General features: G+C 44.9%; 1 pseudogene; it reads left to right on the top strand.

Annotated features, from left to right (window-relative positions):
- The first annotated feature begins 8,767 nt into the window (after positions 1-8,767).
- LOC121491906 lies at positions 8,768-20,793 on the top strand (annotated as a pseudogene).
- Positions 20,794-21,943: the final 1,150 nt, after the last annotated feature.

Genomic DNA, 21,943 nt, shown 5'->3' with positions numbered 1-21,943 from the left:
TGCCCATGTGTCAAATGCCCACGCTGAAGACACTGTTTGGCATGGAACACGGGAAATTTTGAGAAACGAATAACTGAATGAATAAGTGGATACATGATGAGACCTGGAGTTCCAGTGTTGAGACATAATCTTCCAAAGGCAAAAGCATATAAACAGGTTAAAAAAAAAATGGTCAGGGAAAGCCAAGGCCAATCTGAAGAATCCACATGGTCAGCGCCTGTGGGAGTGAGGCTGCATTTCTTTTTATTACTCCTCCATACCTCTGCCAGTTTTATCAAAACTCCTCTAAAATACCTGATAATAGAGAACGGGTTGGTGCTCTGCGGCATGTCCGTCCCCCACGTGCGTGGACCTGGGCAGGTGCCCAAGCTCCTCTTGCTCTCACAGGCGAGGTGAGAGGTCGGATTGTTCCGATGGAATGAGGGGTGCACCGAAAACTGCTCAGCCTAGTGCTTGCCACATAGTAGGGTATTTTTTAGCTTTAGCTGTGGATGGACATACTCTGCTTTCACCCAGTTACCATAGTTTCAGTGAATAAGCTCAGAGAAAGCGCTTCAACCAAACGACGAGAGTCTGTGTATTAGCCCCTCTCTACCCCAGGCAATTGCTGCGTGCAGTTTCTGTGCGTTTATCTAGATTGTTGGTTATTTTGAAAAGCAGATATTTGCATGTGTTTGTTTTATTTGCTCCTTTAGTGCCCCCACTCGTTTCAAACTCAGTGGTAGTTGGAAAAGGAACATTTGGAGACGTGTGACCACAACCTTGACCCCAGGACTTAATTCTAATACATTCAAAAACAAATCTAATTATTTAATGAATCTAAATGTTGAAAATATAAATGACACAGTGCCTCAGGATGGTCAGGGGTATTTTTAAACAAACCCATCACAGCCTTGAAACTTCAGAAGACCAGATAATCCCATCTCTTTTCTCAGGGAGGGGTATTGTCACATCAACAATCCCTACTAACTAAATGGAAGCTCAAACAATTTTAGCATATTTTTAGTAATTCAGATCCTGTGGATTGAGTCTGGGAAATCCAGTAACTTTTGGCCTGCGAGCTTCATAGGACTCTTTCCCCACCTCATTCGTGTGTAGAAATGCCATAATATGGGGAAAAGGAAACAGGTCATTCTTGATAATGAGTACTCCCCACCCTAGAACCTATAATGATCAAAATTAGAATTTTTATAGACATAACTGCAGAAAATGCATTCAAATTAAACAAATTTGCCATCTGGGTGGCAAATTAAATACTCATATGAAGTCAAACCAAAAATATTTACCACATAGCACCAGATGCAAAATTATGAGGCCTGAAGCCATCAGACTCAATGGTGTATTTTGAGGATATAATTAAAAATTGTAAGTGAATATATTAAGTTTTTACACCCTCTCAAGTGTCAACCACAATGTATTTTTAATTCCATAAAGGAAGGGATGCCCGGGTGGCTCAGTGGTTGAGCGCCTGCCTTCGGCCCAGGGCGTGACCCCAGGGTCCCTGGATTGAGTCCCGCGTCGGGTTCCCGGCATGGAGCCTGCTTCTCCCTCTGCCTGGGTCTCTGCCTCTCTCTCTCTCTCTCTCTCTCTGTGTCTCTCATGAATAAGTAAATAAGATCTTTCAAAAAAAAAAAGGTCATTTGGTCTAACTTCCAGGACACCTAAGAGCTGTAAAAATAACAAAAACAATAATCCCTTATATTTGCTTAATATTTACTATACATGAAATATTTTCACTTATTTTTTTAATTTACAACATAAAACTTAAACCTTTCTTCTAGATACATTTAATAGGAAGTTAGACTTAATGTGCATCTTTTTTCCTCTATACTTTGTTCTCTCTTTCTCCTCTCTCTCTCTCTCTCTCTCTCTAGATACACACATATATGTTATATGTAACTAAGATCAAGAAAGTGAAAAAAAAAATCACATTCAGAGTAGATGACCCAATTCCAGATTTTTAAAAAAGATTTTATTTATTTATTCACGATAGACATAGAGAGACAGAGAGGCAGAGACACAGGCAGAGAGAGAAGCAGGCTCCATGCCGGGAACCTGATGTGGGACTCCATCCCGGGTCTCCAGGATCACGCCCTGGGCCAAAGGCAGGTGCTAAACCACTGAGCCTCCCAGGTATCCCCCAATTCCAGATTTTTGCTAAACACTCAATAAACATTTCTTGACTGATTGAATAAACGAGCACACAGGTAAGTGAAGAAATGGATGGATGGTCAGAAAGATGTAGGGTTTTCGTCAGACTTTAAAGGAAGGACCTTTTTCCTGGAGAAGAAGATGAAATGCCAGTTCAGAGGCAGCGTAAGCGAAGGCCTCGAGCCAGGAACCAAAAGCCTGTGAACAGGCTCCGTGACCGACGTGAGGTTTACGGGCGGAGACTGCCGGTGAGCAGCGCAGAGCGACCGCTGGACGGACTGGAGACACCTGGGCACAAGCCAGCAGGTGGACTGGGCCCTGGAGCATCAGCCTCGGGCCGGGATGGGGGTGACCCTAATGGTGTGGACACGATGGACAGGAAAAATACAGTGAGGGGAGGACGCCGAGAAGCACGGGACCAGCCCGGGCACAGGTGCAGGGGCGGCGACGAGGAAAGGAAAAGGCTTGACAGCTGTTTAAAGGAATACGTAAGAGGCATTTCAGCAGGAGGAACAGAGGACGGAGGGAGAGATCCAAAGAGAGATGCCCCTTATGTTTCATTACTTACGGTTTTTACTGTGACACTTATTAATATGCTGCCCTAATTCTTAAGATCTTCATGTGAGGAACTAGAACAACAGCATACGGAACACGCTTTTACCTTCTTTCAGCCGCAGCAATCCTTGGCTCTGGCACGCAAATGAAAATCAGAAATCAAAGGGGTGAGCACTGGGTGTTATTCTATATGTTGACAAACTGAACACCAATGAAAAATAAACTTATTTTAAAAAAAAGAAATCAAAGGGAGGCATAGTTGCAATTTAGGGTTGAGATATGGAAGGGTTTCTACGTGGTCTAGGCAATCCCATTATATTTTTATTTTAATTTTATTTTAATTTTATTTTAATTTTATTTTTTATTTTTTCCCCATTATCTTTTTAGCAGAGTGATTAATAAATGATATTGAACTCTTCAGATAGTCGGCTATATGATGCTTATATTTCAGCATGGGCAGGGCAAAACTTTGCTGAAGATCGTTCAGAGATTCACCTAAACAGGTAAGTCTAATTCTGAAATCTGTATTACTGCAATTTTCAGCGTTGGGTTTCGTATAAGTAGTGGTTTGCCATGGGGATTTAAAAAATATACCAATGCTCAGGTCTCACCCTAAAATAACTGTATCAGAGTATCTGAGGAAGGGATCTGGCATTATTTTTTTTTTTAAGTCTCCGGGATAATCCTAAATTGCAGCTGGTTTGAGAGCCATTGGTCTATATGTCACCCAAATTACTTTTCAAAGCAGTGAGAAGTAACCAGTCAAAATGTGATGTTCTGGCACAAATCTACTCCTTGCATTTTCTGTTTCTCTTCTTATTCTTGGGTTAGAAGAGCTTGGATGGCTCCGTCGGTGCAGTGTCTGCCTTCCACTCAGGTCGTGGTCCTGGGGCCCTGGGATCAAGCCCCACCTGGGGCTCCCTGCTCAGCAAGGAGTCTGCTCCTCTGCCTGTTCGTGCTCTCTCTCTCTCCCTCTCTCTCTCTGTAATAAATAAATAAAATATTTTTTTAAAAAAAGAATTAAATGTACTAAAATTTTATTAATCAGATTCTTAACATGTCCTAGAGGATGACAAGAAGGACATAAATTATGAAACTTAATTTCTTTCCTGCTATAGAGTTGCAAAGAAAGGGACATAGAAAGTGAAGCTACGTGTTCCACTTTCATCGACAAGTATAAATAAGAATCTCTTATGAACCTTTTCAGAGAGTATGGGATAAGGGGAATAGATTTATTTTTGAAATGAAATAAAGTAAAATCATAACATCTGCAGAGAACAAAAGAGTGGTGGAGACTTTCTTCTGGGGAAACTTTAAAGCCATTTGAAAACTAACCCTAAGCATAAATCCCGAGCCAAGCAGAAGGAATATCATGGTAGCTCCTCATTTTGGTTGAAATCCAAAGCGGTTTGGCTCTGACCTTAAAAGGCAGACTTAGCTGGCCTGTTCTTGACTCCTCCCACCACCCAGTCCTTGAAATTACAGAACAGATACAATAGAATGGGAATAAACTTGTGACACAATGACAAGAGTGAACATTTAGAGAAATTTGGGAAAGACAGAAAGCAGATGGGATTTAATATTAAAAGAAATACAGTGTGAGCCAAGAACAACGAGCAAAATGGCCAGAGGCTGCTGCTTTCCTGGCAGGCTTACTCCTGGACTCAGGCAAAGGAGCGGGGAGCACAGGTGGTGGCAGGAACGGCCTCACACACCCAATTCTGGTGAATTATGGAGAATGATAAAGATGACCAAACAAACTTAAGGTTACCCAGCTGGAATTATTCACAAAGAGGATAAACCCTTCTCTGGGGCCAGCGACAGACAAGGGCCGCCCCACAGCGGGAAGCCAGGGTAGAGGTCAGGACGAGGAAGGCCAGGCGAGGCTGAGGAGAGCCCGGGCTCCTCTGGCACCTGTTTCCCTCCATCCTACACCTCTCGCCGAAGGGTCAGACTTCATCTTTGAAGCTACCTAGAGAGCCTTTCAATATTTATGGCGATGGGTCCTCACACCTGCCTGCTCTAATTTTTAGGCATTTGCAAGAGAAACAAAATAATTTTCTTCACCTTGAGGGTCCGTTCTAACTCGCCATGAGGATTTACGGATAGCTGCTAGCGCTGCATGCTTGTAAAAGAGACACCTTAACGTACTGAAACCTTTACCTGTGGATACCTTGCAATGGAGCCAGCATGAGGCCAGGGATTCGGGACATTTGTTGTCCGCTGGCAGGTGGAGACTCGCTCAATCCTAAAGTCAGCCTGTTTTACGAAAGAAGCAACCTTCCACAAAACGAAAACAACTACACAAAACCCTGTCAACTTGGAGGGTGGGGGTTGGTTTTCCTTAAAAGCTAAGGTTTTCTCTGAAATGTTACGTGATAAATCAGAAGACCTTTCATTGTGGCCAAAATAAGCAGAGGCTTAGCGGTGGCTCCCACCGGGGCTGGGAAGGCCGGACTCTGGCAGGCGTGTCTCCTGCCGCCCGACAAGAGGGCCCTGTGCCCCACCCCGGCTGCAGGTGGGTGCTCACTGGCCGCAGGTTCACTGGCCGCAGGTGGGTGCTCACTGGCCGCAGATGGGTGCTCACCGGCCACAGGTTCACTGTTGAGCCCGGCGCACCAGGCCAGGTCCTGCTCATGCCCCGCCGCCCTCGGGGGCCCCCCCTGCCCCCCGGTGCTGCCGGGAGAGCGCTCGGGCGGGTCCTGCACGGAGCCTTGGGGCCTTGGGGCTCCTGCACCCCACCCCGGAGGTCAGCGCGGCCGACCTGCAGGCTGTCCCGGGGGCCCCTTGTCTTGGGGTGCAGACCCACCCGGCGGTTCACGTGTTGCCACGACGCGCGAGGGCCAGATCTACAAGAACAGAGGCTTCCTAACGTGATGGGAACCAAAATGCCGCTTACAGAGCAATGTTGTCAGCAGCCTAATGACGAACCACACTCTGGTTCCATTGTCCTGAAAGACAGAGCAGCGATAAAAATGTGGCCTTGTAAGAAGTTTATATTCTCTGGCTCACTAATTCCACTTCACAACATCCATCCAAATCGAATGATCCGGCTTGCTTGCACGTACTTACGCGGAGATGTATACATCGCCCAAGGAGAGCGAAGGAGACATAAAGTCATCTTGAAGGCCCCCAAATCCAGCAGCGGCTTAAATAAATTATGCTCTTACTAAACGAGGTATGACTTAGCCAATAGATGGTGTTGGTATTTCTGATGTGTAGGAAGTGTTTATACGACGATGTGGAACGAGAGAGCGGGAGACAAGAGGAGCCTGGAAGACACCCTGCCAAGTGCTGCAGGAGTTCCCGCCAGCTCTGCCTTGGGGATCAGTGCCCAAGAGGGGTCCCCGCCCCGGCCAGTCTGGGTGGTCGTGGCAAAGGGGCTGACTCCTCCCCCTCCTTCCCTCTCCTCCGGGCCTCCGCAGATGGGATGATGCCCACTCCAGGCCTTTCCACGTAGTTCGCAGATTCAAGGGCTGTCTCTTCACGGACACACCCAGGAGTGATGTTAAATCAGGCGCCTCTTGGCCTCGTCAGCTTGATGTAAAATTAACCATCAGGTGTTATTAGTTATAGAAGCATTATCCAGATATCCTATAAAAACAAATATGGAAATCAAACAATGGAAGTTCAATTTAAATCAGGAAAATTTGTAGAAATTAACCTAACACCCGCTAAAAGACCCAGTGTTTTATTCCACGGTTGGGAATTATTTCAGTTGCGTGAAATGAGGAAGAAATAGGCCATGACAGTTAATTAGCCATAGAAAACACAAACTATAGTAAATCTAATAATCTATAGTAAATCCAGAAATTTAGTAACTGCTTAGCTATTTTTTTCTATTGGCTCTTACACAGGAATGAGATTTTAACCGAGTATAACACCCAGAGTGAGACACAGAAGCAAGGCTGGCGCTGCAATGGAGTCAAGGCCGTGAGTCCCAGAGTAAGGATAAGAGACAGAAAGACCCCACACAGGCAAACACAGGACTCCAGTATATGCTGGTCCTGGTTGGAGAAGAAAAGTGCCGCCCGCTTTTTACTTCCAGATCAATTTTTTTAAAGACTTTATTTATTTGAAAGAGAGAGAACCCTGATGCAGGACTCGATCCCAGGACCCCGGGGACCAAGCCTCCAGGTGCCCTCTCTTCTAGAACAATTTTTAGTTGACTTTTCTGTCTTGAAAACTTTTTCCCTGGTGAATATAATGGTGAGCTTTTTGCTTTTTATTATTATTATTATTATTATTATTATTATTATTATTCATGAGAGACAGAGAGAGAGAGAGAGAGAGAGAGGCAGAGACCCAGGCAGAGGGAGAAGCAGGCTCCATGCAGGGAGCCCGACATGAGACTCAATCCTGGGCCTCCAGGATCATGCCCTGGGCTGAAGGCAGCGCTAAACCACTGAGCCACCCGGGCTGCCCGAGCTTTTTGCTTTAATTCTGTTTTCTGGTTTTAATAAACCAACCTAATGGGAATCATACTAAGTTCTAGGGACACAAGTTTAAAAGGCAACCTGTCCTCGTCCCTACGCTGTGCCCATTACCATGTACACACAGAAATTTTATCGATTTAATTGGAGATGATCTTTGTCCCACCATGTGAAGCATAAAAAAAAAAAAAAAGGAAAGCAAGACTGTGGCTCTATCTTATCCAAGTGCAAATTCCATTCAAGCAATTTCAGACTGAACCCCGCACAGACATCATCGTGTCCCCGGACGGTGTGAGCGCACGTGAGCAGACGGCCATGTGAGCGTCAGGGCAGAGGCAGCTCTGGCACCCAAATCGCAGCTCTAGGTCTTACTGACGATGGGAGTTGACACGTCTTTAACTCCAGCGTCCCCAGTTTCCTTGATCCAGGGCGTGTGACGCGTGTGGAGCTGCTGCACACGGTGAATGCTCTGCCGCAATCACACCTCCGTCGAGCCTGTGCCTCAGAGCCCTGGGTTGGAAAGACGACAACTGGCCTGGAGCACATGGAGCAGAAGTTCAAGTCAGGTCTTAGTCTACTTAAAACGAGCTGAAGTAGGTTTAAATTCCAGCTCTATTGCTCCAAACTAAGTTGCTTTGAAAAGCGTAAGCCCGCCCTCGTCTGTTAAAGAGCAGTAACAGGTAGACGGGTTACGATGAAGACAAAACGAGGTAACATTTGCCAGGAATGAAGAACAGGCCGGCATCTAGCATGCGCTGGCTTAGCTGGGAACCCAACCCAGATGCTAGCCTGGTTGCTGCATCGTGTAACTATTATCTACGAAGAGTGTGGGAAGAAATAGTTGTTTCTTGGCTACTGAACTTCACATTTTAAAGTGATAACATAAATATTTTAGACCTGGATAAAAAAAATGAGAATTTCTGTAAGCCCAGCAACAGCTTAAAAAAGCAGACACTTAAACAAATGGAATATCAACATCGATCTTATTCCTGAATTTAATCTTCACAGGAATTGTAAATGAACGCCAACGGGAGTAATGTCATACTGTGTTCCTAACATTCTAGTTCCTAAACCTCTCGCATACCGTCCTTTCAGAGAACCAATATAGGAGGCAAATCTCTCCCCTCCCCATTTTATGGATACGGACCCCAGAGCCTGCAGGTGTTCCCCTGCGTTCCCCCTGTGTCTCACCATGGCCGTTAATCGATTTCCAGCCTCCTCTTTCACTGCATCATATCTCCAAAGTGCAGAACATGGATTCATACTTTTTTAGGCTTTCTGTCTTCATGCAGTGATATTTGACATATTTGCTGCTTTCATTCGGAAGGTGCCATGCCTCCAATGAGATGAATAAAATGGTGGTTATATTCAGTGCAGGTCCTCTATTTCAGTGTCTAGTTTCCAAAATAAATCTAGGTCTACCTGAATGTATGGTTTACAATTCATGAGGAATTAAAAATATTTATGAATAACCTAATGTTGTTTCCGAATATCCTGCTCACCAGTGCACCAGGGATTGGAAAAACCAGTCTAGACAAAGAACTTGCATCAGGATCAGGACTGAAATACATTAATGTGGGTGATTTAGCTCAAGAAGTCTGATCAACAGATATCATGGGGTCTGCAAGATGGCTTCTCCCGAGGACATGCCGAAAGATGCAAAGATGATGGCACAAATCCCGAAGGATGTGGGGATGACGAAATATGAGCCAAGAGTTATAAATCAGATGTTGGAGTTTGCCTTCCAATATGTGACCACAGTTCTAGACGATGCAAAAATTTATTCAAGCCTTGCTAAGAAAGCTGCTGGTGATGCATATGATGTGTGGTTGGCCATTCAGTGTCGTGTTGATAAAAAAGACTTTTTACCTCTCCTCCCTCAAGAGATTTTTTTTATTAGACATTGCAAGGCAAAGGAATCAAACTCCTTTGCCATTAATCAAGCCATATTCAGGCCCCAGGTTGCCTCCTGATAGATATTGCTTGACGGCTCCAAACTATAGATTTAAGTCTTTGCAAAAAAAGGCATCCACTTCTGCGGGAAGAATAACTGTTCCACAGTTAAGTGTTGGTTCAGTTACTAGCAGACCAAGGCTCCCACACTTGGTACACTAACCCCACAAACCACGTCTGTGTCAACTACAGTAGGGACTCCAATGTCCCTCATGGGGCAGAGATTTACGGTACAGATGCCTATTCACAGTCCCCAACTGTAAAAGCATCAATTCCTGCAACACCCACAGTTCAGAATGTTCTGATTAACTCACCATTAATTGGGTCCAAAAACATTCTTATTACCATTAGCATAGTGTCATCACAAAATACTTCTAACAAATCATCAAATGCATTGAAAAGAAAACGAGAAGAAGAAGAAGGAGAAGAAGAAGAAGAAGGAGAAGAAGAAGAAGAAGAAGAAGAAGAAGAAGAAGAAGAAGAAGAAGACGATGAAGTTGACTATGATAATCTGTAATCTAGTCTTGTTGCTTCCAACATGTATACTTGGTCTTAAATCCATTGTACTGAGAGTAAACATGAATTTTCAAGTTGTGTTGTAGAAAACCTAAATGGTCCTTAATGAGTAAATACGGTTATCCTTCCCTATTGAGATGTTAGCTTTTCTTTAATAGGACTAGTAATGGTTATTCATTAGCTTTTAAGTGTAAGAAATAAAATTGTCAGAAAAATATTAATAACCAATATAAACACTTGTGTTTTATTTACTCATTTTTCTGCAAATGTTGGGAGTTTGATTTATTTCAGTGTAATAAAAAGTAGGATCCATGACCACTATCCCAACTATTTAGTGTTCTTCAGGCCAAAATAAGTTTTAAAGATAATTTTCTTTAAGTTAAGAGATCCAAAGGGTCCCAATATACTAACTATATCAAAAGCCAGTTACGTATGTTTGTTCATTTGATATCACAAACATAGCAGTCTTTGAGATTTACTTTCTCATTTTTTTTTCAATTTTTAAAAATGTGGTAAAATACACAAAACATAAAATTTACCATCTTGACCATTTTTAAGTGCCCGGGTCAGCAGCATGAAGCACATCCATGTCGTTGTGCATCCCTCACCGTCGTGTCTCCAGAATGCATCTTACAAAACCAAACTCCGTCCACATTAGCTCACTGTGCCTCCCTCGCTCAGCCCCTGCCAACCCCATTATACTTTCTACCTCTATGGATTGAATTATTCTGGGTACCTCATATGTGTAAAATCATACACATTTGTCTTCTTGTGACTGGCTTATTTCACTGAGCATAGCATCCTCAAGGTTCATCAAGTTGTAGCAGGCATCAAGTTTTCTTCCTTCTTTTTAAAAATATTTTATTTATTTATTCATGAGAGACACAAAGAGAGAGAGAGAGAGAGAGGCGGAGACACAGGCAGAGGGAGAAGCGGGCTCCGTGCAGGGAGCCCGACGCGGGACTCCGTCCCAGGTCTCCAGGATCAGGCCCTGGGCTGAAGGTGGCGCTAAACCACTGAGCCACCCGGGCTGCCCTTAGGTCTTGTGTTTAGATCTTTGATTTATTGAGTTAATTTCTGTAAATGGTGTTTCCTCACTGATTTTTAAAGATTATTTGTGAGTCTGCAGTTGGGATGTGACTAGTGTGCACCTTATTATATTTTTAACTCCAAATATTAAAAGAAGAGATTAATATTTTGAGCCAAATGAAGATTATAGTTTTGAATTCCTTTATCTAACTTTTGAAAGCACACTACACTCACCACAAGCAATCCTTCCAAAGGAAAAGATATTTTTCAATCAAAATATTACATACCCATAGTGAAAAATCAAGGTTTATTGTGATGTGTAAGAGTCCTTGGCACCATCTTGGCATCATACCCACCGCCAGTTCCAGAGGCAACCACTTTCATCATTCTTAATACTATACTCTGGTATTCTTCTACTTCTTTTTACTCTTCTTGATTCATCAATATTACACGTTACCTGTCGTTTTTTGTTCTGGCAGAGAGGTGTACATGCATCCTGTCCTCCTTAAGTCTTCTCCATATTGTTGTTACAATTCTGCGGTGCCAGTGATCCATGTTCATGTTACTATGACTGTTAATTTGTTCATTGTTGAACTACTCGGGGACTGCTGAGCCAGATGTAGTGTGATTGCATTTCCTTTCTCATGACACCAGGTGTTTTCCTTAATTAGTTTCTTAATTTTCATTACCATACATTTCTATTAAACTACGGTTTCTTTCACAAATGTTCCAACTGATCTATTTGCCCATCAAAGCATTTCTCAATGTTCAAAACCAGTTCTTAAGGTGTGTAAGTCCATTTTCTGCCTTCGAAGCCAACCAACTGTAGCCATCAAGTACCCGCAACAATTTTGCCTTTTGCTCCCGAAGGCTGAGGGTACCTGGGACCTCCTTCCCCTCCTTCTGGCATTGGACACTTGCGTGCTAAACCTCTTGTCTTGCTCTGTTGTGGCTCAACTTTTCCTGACATAAAACCTTCAATATCTTTCTATTAGAGCCTGGATGTTTAGAACTGGTTTAATTCTTTCTTCTGACTTGATTTGAAGTTTGTTATGGTGTGGATAATTAATCTAGGTAGAAAATGATTTTTTATGCCATTTGGATGATTCTCCTGTAAATTTATATGGATTTTCCCCCTCTTCTCTTTTTTTTTCTGTCTTTAAACTTTTAGGGTGATCTTATTTTGCCAGATATTCTTATAGTTAATGATAACATACCTTGGTGTTGCTTTCTTTTCATTCATTACATCAGATAGTAAGACATGCCAATTTTGAAACTGCTGGTTCTGGGAAATCATATTTCTTTATTTATATTCCCTTTTTTGAATTCTAGTTGCCATTGCTGGATATTCTGGGTTAATTATCTAATTTCCTTATCTTTATGTTCACATTGTCCATTTCTTTGTGTCTGGGTTCTAACTTTAAAAAAATTTATCATGTTTATTCTTTTAAGTTTTTATTTAAATCCCAGTTAATTAACATACAGTAGGGAGGGCACTTGCTATGATGAGCACTGGGTGCTGTATGGAAATGCTGAATCACTAGATTGTACACCAGAATCTAATACTACACTCTCATGTTTATTTCTTAGTCTATTTAGAAAATCAACTATGGTATTGAAATTTCCATGTGCCTGTTTTTTCCTTGTTTCTTTAAAAAAAGTTCTATTATTGTTTCACTGAGGGAATATACATTCTAATCTATCTGAAAAATTACAGAAATTTTTCCTTTCAATTTTTTCTTCTAATTGTTGTGTTTTTATTGTTATTTCTATGTTTGCTCCTTTGTTTGTTTTTATTTGGCTTTGTCTTCCAAGTTGAAGGCTTTCCTTAAAGCTGATACTCGGCATCCATTCTTATTTAATTGCATGGCTCTGACGACCTGATTGGAAATCCTGGCTGAAAATAAGAAGTCTGTTGATTAGTTTCATTCTAGTTGTGAAAAGGTAAATTATCTAAGGCAATCAGTAAAGGATTGATAAAGAATAGTGCTTGAGCTGAAACCTAAGAGCTGAATAGATGGTTTGCCAGGAGGCCAAGGTAATGAACAAAGGCAAAGCCATGTATCTCCAGAACTTAGCACGGTGCCTGGGCCCTAAGAAGCCTTCGATGACTATTTAATGAATGAATAAATATTATGGTGGCATGAAAGATCATGGTTTACTTAGGGAATTCTAAGAAATCTCCATTTTATTGTAATTCACATTGGTTGACAATAAATTCTCTTAGTGCTGTTTTTCAAATTTTATTTTTAATTCTTCATTCTCAAGGATATTTTCATTGAATATAGTATTATAGGTTGACATTTTTCCTTTTAGAACCTTAAAGATGCTATTCCATGGTCTTCTAGCCTACATAGTTTCTGATGAGCAGACTGTAGTTCTTTGGAATCATTGGTATGTGTATGTAATATGTTATTTGTTTCTGGTAGTTTTCAAGATTTCCTCTTTATATTTGATTTTCAGCAATTTACTATGATGTGCCTTGTCATGGCTCTCTTAGTATTTAACTCATCTGTGGTTTGCTGAGATTCTTGAATCTATGGATTTATTCATAATTTTTGCTTTTCTTCCCTTTATTTCTTCTTTAGATTGGATAATCTCTATTCATGTGTCTTCAAGTTATCTGATTCTAATCCATCATTTCTATTCTGCTATTTAAGCATATCCATCCAGTGAATTTTTGTTTCATGTATTGTATATTTTAATTACAAAATTTTCATTTGGTTCTTGTTCATATTTTCTCCTTCTCCACTGAGATTTCCTATTTTTCATTTATCATGAGCTTAATTCCCTTTACTGAGTATAGTCACAGTAGCTATTACAATCCCTGTCATTCCAGCACCTTCATCACCTTGAGATTGACCTTTTCTTGGTTATCTTTTTCCTTAAGAATGGGTTTCTGGGGTGCTTGGGTGGATCAGTGGTTGAGCATCTGCCTTTGGCTCAGGTCATGATCCCAGGGTCCTGGGATTGAATCCCACATCAGGTTCCCCACAGGGACCCTGCTTTTCCCTCTCCCTCTGTGTCTCTTATGAATAAATGGATAAATAAATAAAATCTTAAAAAAAAAAAGAATGGGTTTATTTTCCTAGTTCTTCCTATTTCGAGTAATTTTGGGGTGCATGCTGGACATCATGGTTACTATGCTGTGGAAATTAGATTCTGTTATAGTCCAAACAATGTTGTGTTTATTTGTTTGTTTAATTTAGCAGGTTACCAATCTGATTTGACTCAAACAACAAACTCATCCCTAACTGCAGTGGGTGGTGACTCAGTTTCTTAGACTCACTTGCAAACCACACGGAACTGTCCTGCCCACACACACCTTGCAGGCAAGCCAGAGCCTCAGGAGGAGTTTACAGTAGTACTAAGGCTTCTGTTTCTAACTCTTCTGGGTTCATCTTCACTTCCCAGTAGTTGTTGCCTAAGCCTTGTCTCAACTCAGAAAGTATTGAAAACTGTATCTGAAACTAATGGTATACTCTATGTTGGCAAATTGAATGTAAACTTAAAAAAAAAGAAAAGAAAGAAAGAAAGACAATGAGATTCTTTTTTTTTATTGGAGTTCAATTTGCCAACATATAGTATAACGCCCAGTGCTCATCCTGTCAAGTGCCCTCCTCAGTGCCTGTCACCCGACAATGAGATTCTTAATGAAGCCTTAGCCACTCTGCACCATACTATGTCCACATTTTGCATATTATTGTGAAAGTTCAAACAATTCCAATCAAATGCAAAGAAAGAAAAGATCACCTAAAATCTCACCATTCAAAGGCATCCCCGTTAGTTTGGTGAACACTTTTACAGACATCTCTTGGCCTGTGTGTGTACATGACACTTTACCCTAAAGCATTTATACTGAAGATATAGTTGAATATGCTTGAATATACTTTTTGCATTCAATAATAGTTACAAAAACTTTGTATATTAAGAAGTATATAATTTCTGAATATTGTTTTACATGGTTTCATTTTCTCTTTTTTAAGTACAGGGAAGAATGAAAAGGCAAAAACCATAAAAATGTACTCTCACTATACTTGATCTCTCATTCTTTTACTTATTTCACAAATACTCGTCAAGGACCCACTGTTTCCTGTTCATTGTTATGGTCACAAGGAATAGAGAAGGAGTCCTGAAGGGGAACTTCAGAGTAAAAACAACCAAATAAATAAATAAATAAATAATAATTTAATACTGTTGTCAGTGGTATGTAGAATGGCTACAAAATCCTCTTACATGATATTGCATTTTAACGGCAGTTAAAGACCTTGTCAAGCTAATGAAGGTGTATCTGGGGCTTTAGGGAAAAGCCGCCACCTGAGAGCAGCAGCTCGTGTGCAAGTGTGCAGCCCACAGGGAGCAACAGTGAGATCTAGGAAGGACCCCAGCTCCCCAAGCTTCAGGATTAAGACAGCAGTGGCCCTCACAGATGCTGCTGCCTTGGAGTCCTCCCTCCAATGGAATATTCAGGAAGGATAGTGAAATTTTCCTTTCTACTTTTTCATCAATTTCAAAACAATGATTCATCATTTTTAATATAATAGTTCTCCAAAATATGACTGGAGGTTTTGAACATTGTACTTAAAATTTGCAAGCAACTACACATCAACAGACTAAACTCTAAGTTCCAAAGTTTAAATCTGATTTTAACGCATTTCCACATGGAATGGATGCTTAATAATGCAGTTGAATATCTGACTTTCCAGGAGCATAACCAATGACATTTTTCCTGCAGGAGCACGTAGTCCCTCAAAGACTGAATGTGCAGCTATGTAGAAAAGTCACGTGGATGTGCTATGGATGCACGGATGCCTGTCGGAGGGAGCCCAGCTTCAATGCCACACAAGGAAAATTTCCCAGCAGTTAGACTCAACAGATGCCATGAACTGCCTTCCCAGGCAGTGTGTTTCCTCCCCCTGGAATTGCCTTAGATGTGTGCGGTAAATGAGAAGCTCGCCATGGTGACCTAAACGAGTGCTGGACTGAGCTCCTTACATCTCACTGACCTTTGTTTCGAGGTGAAAGAAGAATCCATGTGACACTCGTGATAGCACCTGATACGCTGATGTTGATGGCACATCTCCCACTCTATGAAGATGCCCAAATGAAATTTCTTAGAGTTCTTGGTAAGTAAATGGAAAATATGTAATTCTGAATAAAAATCCACACATTTTAGAATGAACATTCAGGTTTTATAGTTCAGAGTTCTAATACTAGAATTTTCTCCAAAGTTTATGATTTACCTAAGTATAAAAATAAAATTAAAAACTTCTATTAAGAAAACGAAAAGACAAGCCATGGAATGGGAGAAAATATTTCCAAAACACATGTAAGAAAGGATATGTACCTAAAATATACAAAGAAGTATTAAAACAACAATAAGAAAACAGACAACTCAATTAAAACTGGGTAGACACCTAAACAGATGCTTTCAAGGTATGCAGAGGCCTGCAGATGAAAAATAAGCGCATGAAAAGCTACTTAACATCAGCTGTCACCAGGGGAATGCACATTAAAACAGCAATGAGAGAGCACCACACACTGTTAGAAGAGCCGAAATCCAGGATATGGACAACGCAGGTGCTGGCAGGGACGTGGGGCAGAGGAACCCTCCGTCATCGCTGCCGGGACTGAGGATGTGCAGCCACTGTGCAAGACAGCGTGGCCGTTTCTCACAACACTAAGATAGCTTCATCGTATGATCTAGCAACTGTGTTCATATTTAACCAGTTGAGTGGAAAAGTTATGACCACACAAAACTTTCAGACAAATATTTACAGGAGCTTTATTCATAATTTCTAAAAAAGTAGAAGCAAGGAAGGTGTCCATCAACAGGTGAATGGATAAACGAAGTGTGGTTCACCCATACACAGGGTGTCAGTTCACAACGTACGGCACTACGAGAAATAAGACAATCTGAGGAAGCCACCTGCTCTATGATCCCAGCTATACTGCATCCTGGGAAAGCCAATACTCTGGAAACAGTGAAATGATCGGCGGTTGCCAAGGGCTTGTGGTCAAAACAAAAATTGCCTGCAATTCCTATTCAGCAGCAAACATGCACCTAGAGACGGTGGGGAAATTCATTCCATGGCTCACAGAAATACAGGAATTTAATTCGATTATTTCGTTGATGTTATTTTAAAACACACTCTACTGGCACAAGTTTTAAATCTGTTATTACAACTTTAAGTGCCCAGTGTTACAGATTAAATTATTGGAGAAATTACCAATCCATAACTTGTGTGTGTGTGTGCTTTGCACATACCAGGAAAGAATAAAGCATCCTCTTTCCCATTCTCCAACCCATTTCCCAAAAACCGAGATACATTTGTATAGATTAGGGCGTTGTGTTACACACACACACACACACACACACACACACACACACAGGGATTTGGGGTTTATTATTTATTTATTTATTTATTTTAAAGATTTTATTTATTTATTTATGATAGACAGAGAGAGAGAGAGAGGCAGAGACACAGGCAGAGGGAGATACAGGCTCCATGCCGGGAACCCGACGTGGGACTCGATCCCGGGACCCCAGAGTCACGCCCTGGGCCAAAGGCAGGTGCCAAACCGCTGAGCCACCAGGGATCCCCTGGGATTTGGGGTTTAAATGGGAAAAGAAAATTTGCCTGTATGGCTCTGGCCTAGGTCTTTCCCGGGGAAATCTGGAATGAGCTCAGGCCTTGGGTTGGACTGTCTAATGGGAGAGCAACCTGAAGGTCCTGGAGGGGTTTCCAGGAGAGTGCACGGCAGGGCTCCAGTGGGCCAAGGCCTCGTCAGACCCTGGGTTCCCCAGGTGACTCACCTGCCCCGGGAGCCTGACCCCGGGGTCTGACTGCGGGGTCCTGCCACCACCTCGTGCTGTCCCTGTGCGGCTGGGCCCCGCCACCGGAGGGCGGCCTGTGACCGCGGGGCAGCCCGGGACATCGCAACCCGGTGCCCCCAGCCTGGACCCTGCTCCCCGGACCCTCCCGAAGCCCCGGCACGGCAGCGATGCCCCACAGGCCTGCACCGGCCCAGGGCCCTCGGGGAGCAGCACCGCCGTCCTTCACTCACAAACTGCAAGAAAACCAGGAAAGAGAGAATTCCCAAATCATGTTCTTCAAGACACAGTATCTTCACTTATATGGAGCAGAGGAGCCAATTTTGTCTCAAAGAAAGGCTCGGTGGCACCTGAAGTACGACACTGAAGAGCAGTCGTGCTTCCTCCAGAGAAACCCTTTTATCGCAATTGGACCCGCACTTTCTGAGTGTGAGTAATGCCCCCCAAACCTGCACAGGATCTTCATAACAAAGCAGGGGCGAAATAATTCATTATTCCCTTATCACCACTCTCAGGAAATTCAGGAAGCTAGTGCCTTAAGATGCTCATAATGTCACAAACATTTGAGTTACTGAACATTTTTAAAGTTTTGCTACTAGAAGAAAAAAACCTTCCAGTTGATGAGAGACCAAGGGGCGCCAGGTGGTGCAGTCAGTGGAGCGTCCGACTCTGGGTTTCAGCCCAGGTGGTGGTGTCAGGGTGGTGGGATGGAGCCCCATGTTGGGCTGGGGGCTCTGTGGGGGACAGGGGTCTGCTGGGGGAGGGATATGCTGGGGGATCTGCTGGGGGAGGGTCTGCTGGGGAGGATCTTCTGGGGAGGATCTTCTGGGGAGGATCTGCTGGGGGGATCTGCTGGGGGGATCTGCTGGGGGAGGATCTGCTGGGGGAGGATCTGCTGGGAGGATCTGCTGGGGAGGATCTGTTGGGGGATCTGCTAGGGGGATCTGCTGGGGGAGGGGTCTGCTGGGGGGGATCTGCTGGGGACTGTCTCTGCCTCTGTCCCTCCCCCCACTCACATTCTTACACACACTCTCTCTCTGTCTAATAAATAAATTCAATTTTTAAAAAAGTAAAGTAACGATAGACCAAATGCTCACACACGTCCCTCCTGTCGCAGGAAGCGTCTCTACCTCAGCGCGCAGGACCGAGGAGGGAAGCCAGGGCCCTGGAGCGTCAGAGGAGGCGAGGCCCGAATGCAGGGCGTGGGACGGCAGGACACCTGCCTACAGGGGAACAGAGATAACGACCTGAAGCCAGAGGGGCCAGGTAAAACCTGGACTGCAAACGGCGCCCCCGTGACCCCAGTGGGGCCCTGTGCCCTGGTGGGGGGAACACCTGCGAGCAAGCACCTGCCTTCCCGGGAGTCGGGAGGGGTTTCTCCCAGAGAAAGGACGCAGGCCGTGGACTGCACAGGACCTCGCTGTCCAGGAAGTCTCCAGCATGGCCAGCGACTCCCCATCAGATTACCCCAAAGAAAACCCCTGAACAATCCTTACTAATGATAACACACTCTGCTCACCTTTTGAATGGGACTGTTAAATGTGAGCAGAAAATAAAGGATCAGCAGACATTCAAGGAAACTATCTCCTGGTGCAGAGGACGTGACCATAGGCCAGCAAACGGGATTTCTCTGGAGAAACGCAGCCCCCAGCAGAACAATCCACAGTCCGCATGGGCGGGTCGCCTCACTGCTCAGGCCTTCAGTCGCACGACTGCATCGCTGTCTAGATTTTTAGTTGGTAGGGAAAACCATATGGAATTGCCACTCTTACAGGAAAATATTACCAATTTCACATGTTCAACAACTTAAAAAAAACAGGATGGAATTAACTCACTATCTAGAGCAGCAAGCAAGGAAGAAACAAGGAGTGGAGGATTTTAAAATCATATAATAGCAGGATCGGAGCTTTAAAGTCCACAAAACAGGCTGATATACAGGGTCTTATTTCACCCTTAAGCAACTCCGTAATTATAATTATCATTAATATGCGTAAAAATCGAACTATTGAGAAATCCAAGACCAAATAAATGCAGCTACTTGCTGGACCACAGCTTTCACTTGGCAAGGGATCAGCGGCAGGACCAGAGCTCCGGCTCACTGACCACGCCCTTGGCCCTTGACTTCCATCCCCCGCAGGTAATCGGCAGAGAGGGTCCTAGGGCCAGGGAGACGCGGGTGGGAAGGGCGCCGTAGGGACATTGTGGCAACAGGTGCAAGAGGAAAGCCTGTGACACGGGGGCTCGTGGTCAGGGAGCCAGAACCCGCACGAATCCACGTAACCAGAGGGCATCGTGTCAGCAGCAGACTCCTGACCTGACCCGGGGGAAACACTAGTGGCGCTGATTCCAGGAAGGATAAACTTGAGATTTTGCAGACGGAAGCAGTTACGCCCTCACTTGGAGGGAAGGACCCAGGGAACTGCAAAGCGAGCGAGCTGAGGAACGAGAACGTATATGCCCACGTGGAAGTGCAGGAAAGTAAAGACTCTCGCCAGCTTTCTGGGGACTAGAGCAGCAACGTGCCACACCTACAGGTGCACACACCATACACGTGGACACACGCCCAGCGCCAGCACGCATAGGCGCACAGCCACGTGAATACACACACGCACACACGCGCATGTGCCCTCAGTGAGCCGTACAAGCAGGGTCGAAGAGGCGCCTGGGCAGCGGGGGGCACGTCCCGGGCAGGAGGGTGGCCACCTCCCCGCCCTCCTGGTCTTGTGCACAGGGGAACCCACGACCCCTAAAGCTGCGCTCCCCGAATCCGGCTCCGCTCGCTTTGGAGCCAGAGGACGTGCGGGGACGCCCGGGAGGGACTGTACCTTCACCTTCGAGGGCGGCCTCTGGGGAAGACAGAGAAGGCAAATGCAGGCAGTGGTGGGTGGGGTCGGCACCCCGAGGGCCCGCAGCAGCCCTGCCGCACAGCCACCCCGAGCAGCCGAGGGCCAGGACACCCCAGGCCTGCTGATGACCCAGAGCTGCGGCGCCGCCTGGAACGCCCCGGCCCCCCCGGGGAAGGGCAAGGACTCCGGGCCGGGCCTGGCAGCCAGCGCCCGCCTGGTCTCCCTGGAGCAGGTGGCTGGGCCCGACGCCCCGTCCTCATCCCTGCGCCACCAGGGTGCTCGCCCTCCTGGGGCAGCGGAGCCACAGCCCGCGGGCAGGCCGGTCGGGCCCTCTGGGGTCGTGGGGCGGCCTCTGTCCCCACGGGCTGTGCGGCTACACGCGGGAGGGCCACGGAGGCTGGGCCCGACCCCAGCTGTGCCCAACCGCGCAGCGCTCATCCCGAGCGAATACAGATCTCGCTGCTCTTTCAAATGATCTCCTCGAAAACGTGCGAAAACAGAGCAAGTTGAAATTCTGTGACTCCCAAGAAAAAACCATCCAGTACTTGGATGTGACCTGGGGCCTGTGGGGTGACCGACGCCAGTGACGGTCAACGCGAGGCTCTTGTGCCCTCGACACCCCGCGAAGAGCAGCAGGGCAGGCTCCTGACTGTTCTCTCCTAAGGCCCCGGGCGTCGGCAGGTCGCCCCAGTCCGCTTATTTCTTCTTTTGGAAAAAAGGAGGAGCCGTTCGCCAGATTCCAGATCCCGGGAAGACGGAGGGAAGCCAAGGGCAGAGGGCCGCTAACCCAAGTGAGTCCTGGGAATTAGCGCGCATTATTTTTAGACACCACGACCTTGGCCCTACTGGCACCTTACACGAAGCCGAGCCTACCTGCCGACAGGCGCGGGGAGCACTGCCAGCCGAGTCCCCAGGGCCGCTGCGGGGAAAGGCGGCGCCGGCGCCCCGGACGCCGCAGCGTGTAAGTTCACGGGGCACCGGTCTTTCCCTTTGAAATGTGTTTGGATTTTAAAGATTTTTGCTAGATTTTGTTCTGTAAGCTTTATGTGCTGCAAGGTCTTAATGAAAGATTTTTAAATGTTGAGTAAAACGCTCACCAGGCTAGTTTGTGATACATATAATAAACCTGTCATGGAATTTATTTTTTTTAAAAACAACTTCTTATACACATCGAACCCGAAACTTTTATTTAGAATTTAAGGTCATTTGGGGCTTAAGGTAACGTAAACAAAATTCTCCAAAATGCTAGGGTCCTTTTTTGGGGTGTTGCATTCCTACGAACCGTAATCAAGCCAGGTTTTGTCAGCTCTTGGAAACACCAATCCTTCTTGGCCTGGAGCTCCCACGCCCCAGGCTACGCCACATGCAGTTTCCATTACGAGGCATAAATTCCCAGATGCAGGGTTTTCTGGAAAAACAGACACACCTTCAACATCAACATTTTGATCTGACAAAGGCCTCAAATATTTTTCTTGCAGTAAAAGTTACAAAAAGATGGTCTTGAGTCAGAGGAGATACTTGTGGAGGATCTGGGCGCCCCGTGCCCTCGACGCCCCGAGAGCGGCCGGAGCAGGCCCGTCACGAAGCAGCTGGACGCCAGTGGGGGGCCGGTTCCACCTGCGCTG

This window comes from Vulpes lagopus, chromosome 5 (assembly GCF_018345385.1).
Source record: "Vulpes lagopus strain Blue_001 chromosome 5, ASM1834538v1, whole genome shotgun sequence".
Lineage (NCBI taxonomy): Eukaryota > Metazoa > Chordata > Mammalia > Carnivora > Canidae > Vulpes > Vulpes lagopus.
Note: the sequence above shows the minus strand (reverse complement) of the source record. Positions and strands in the feature narration are given on the sequence as shown.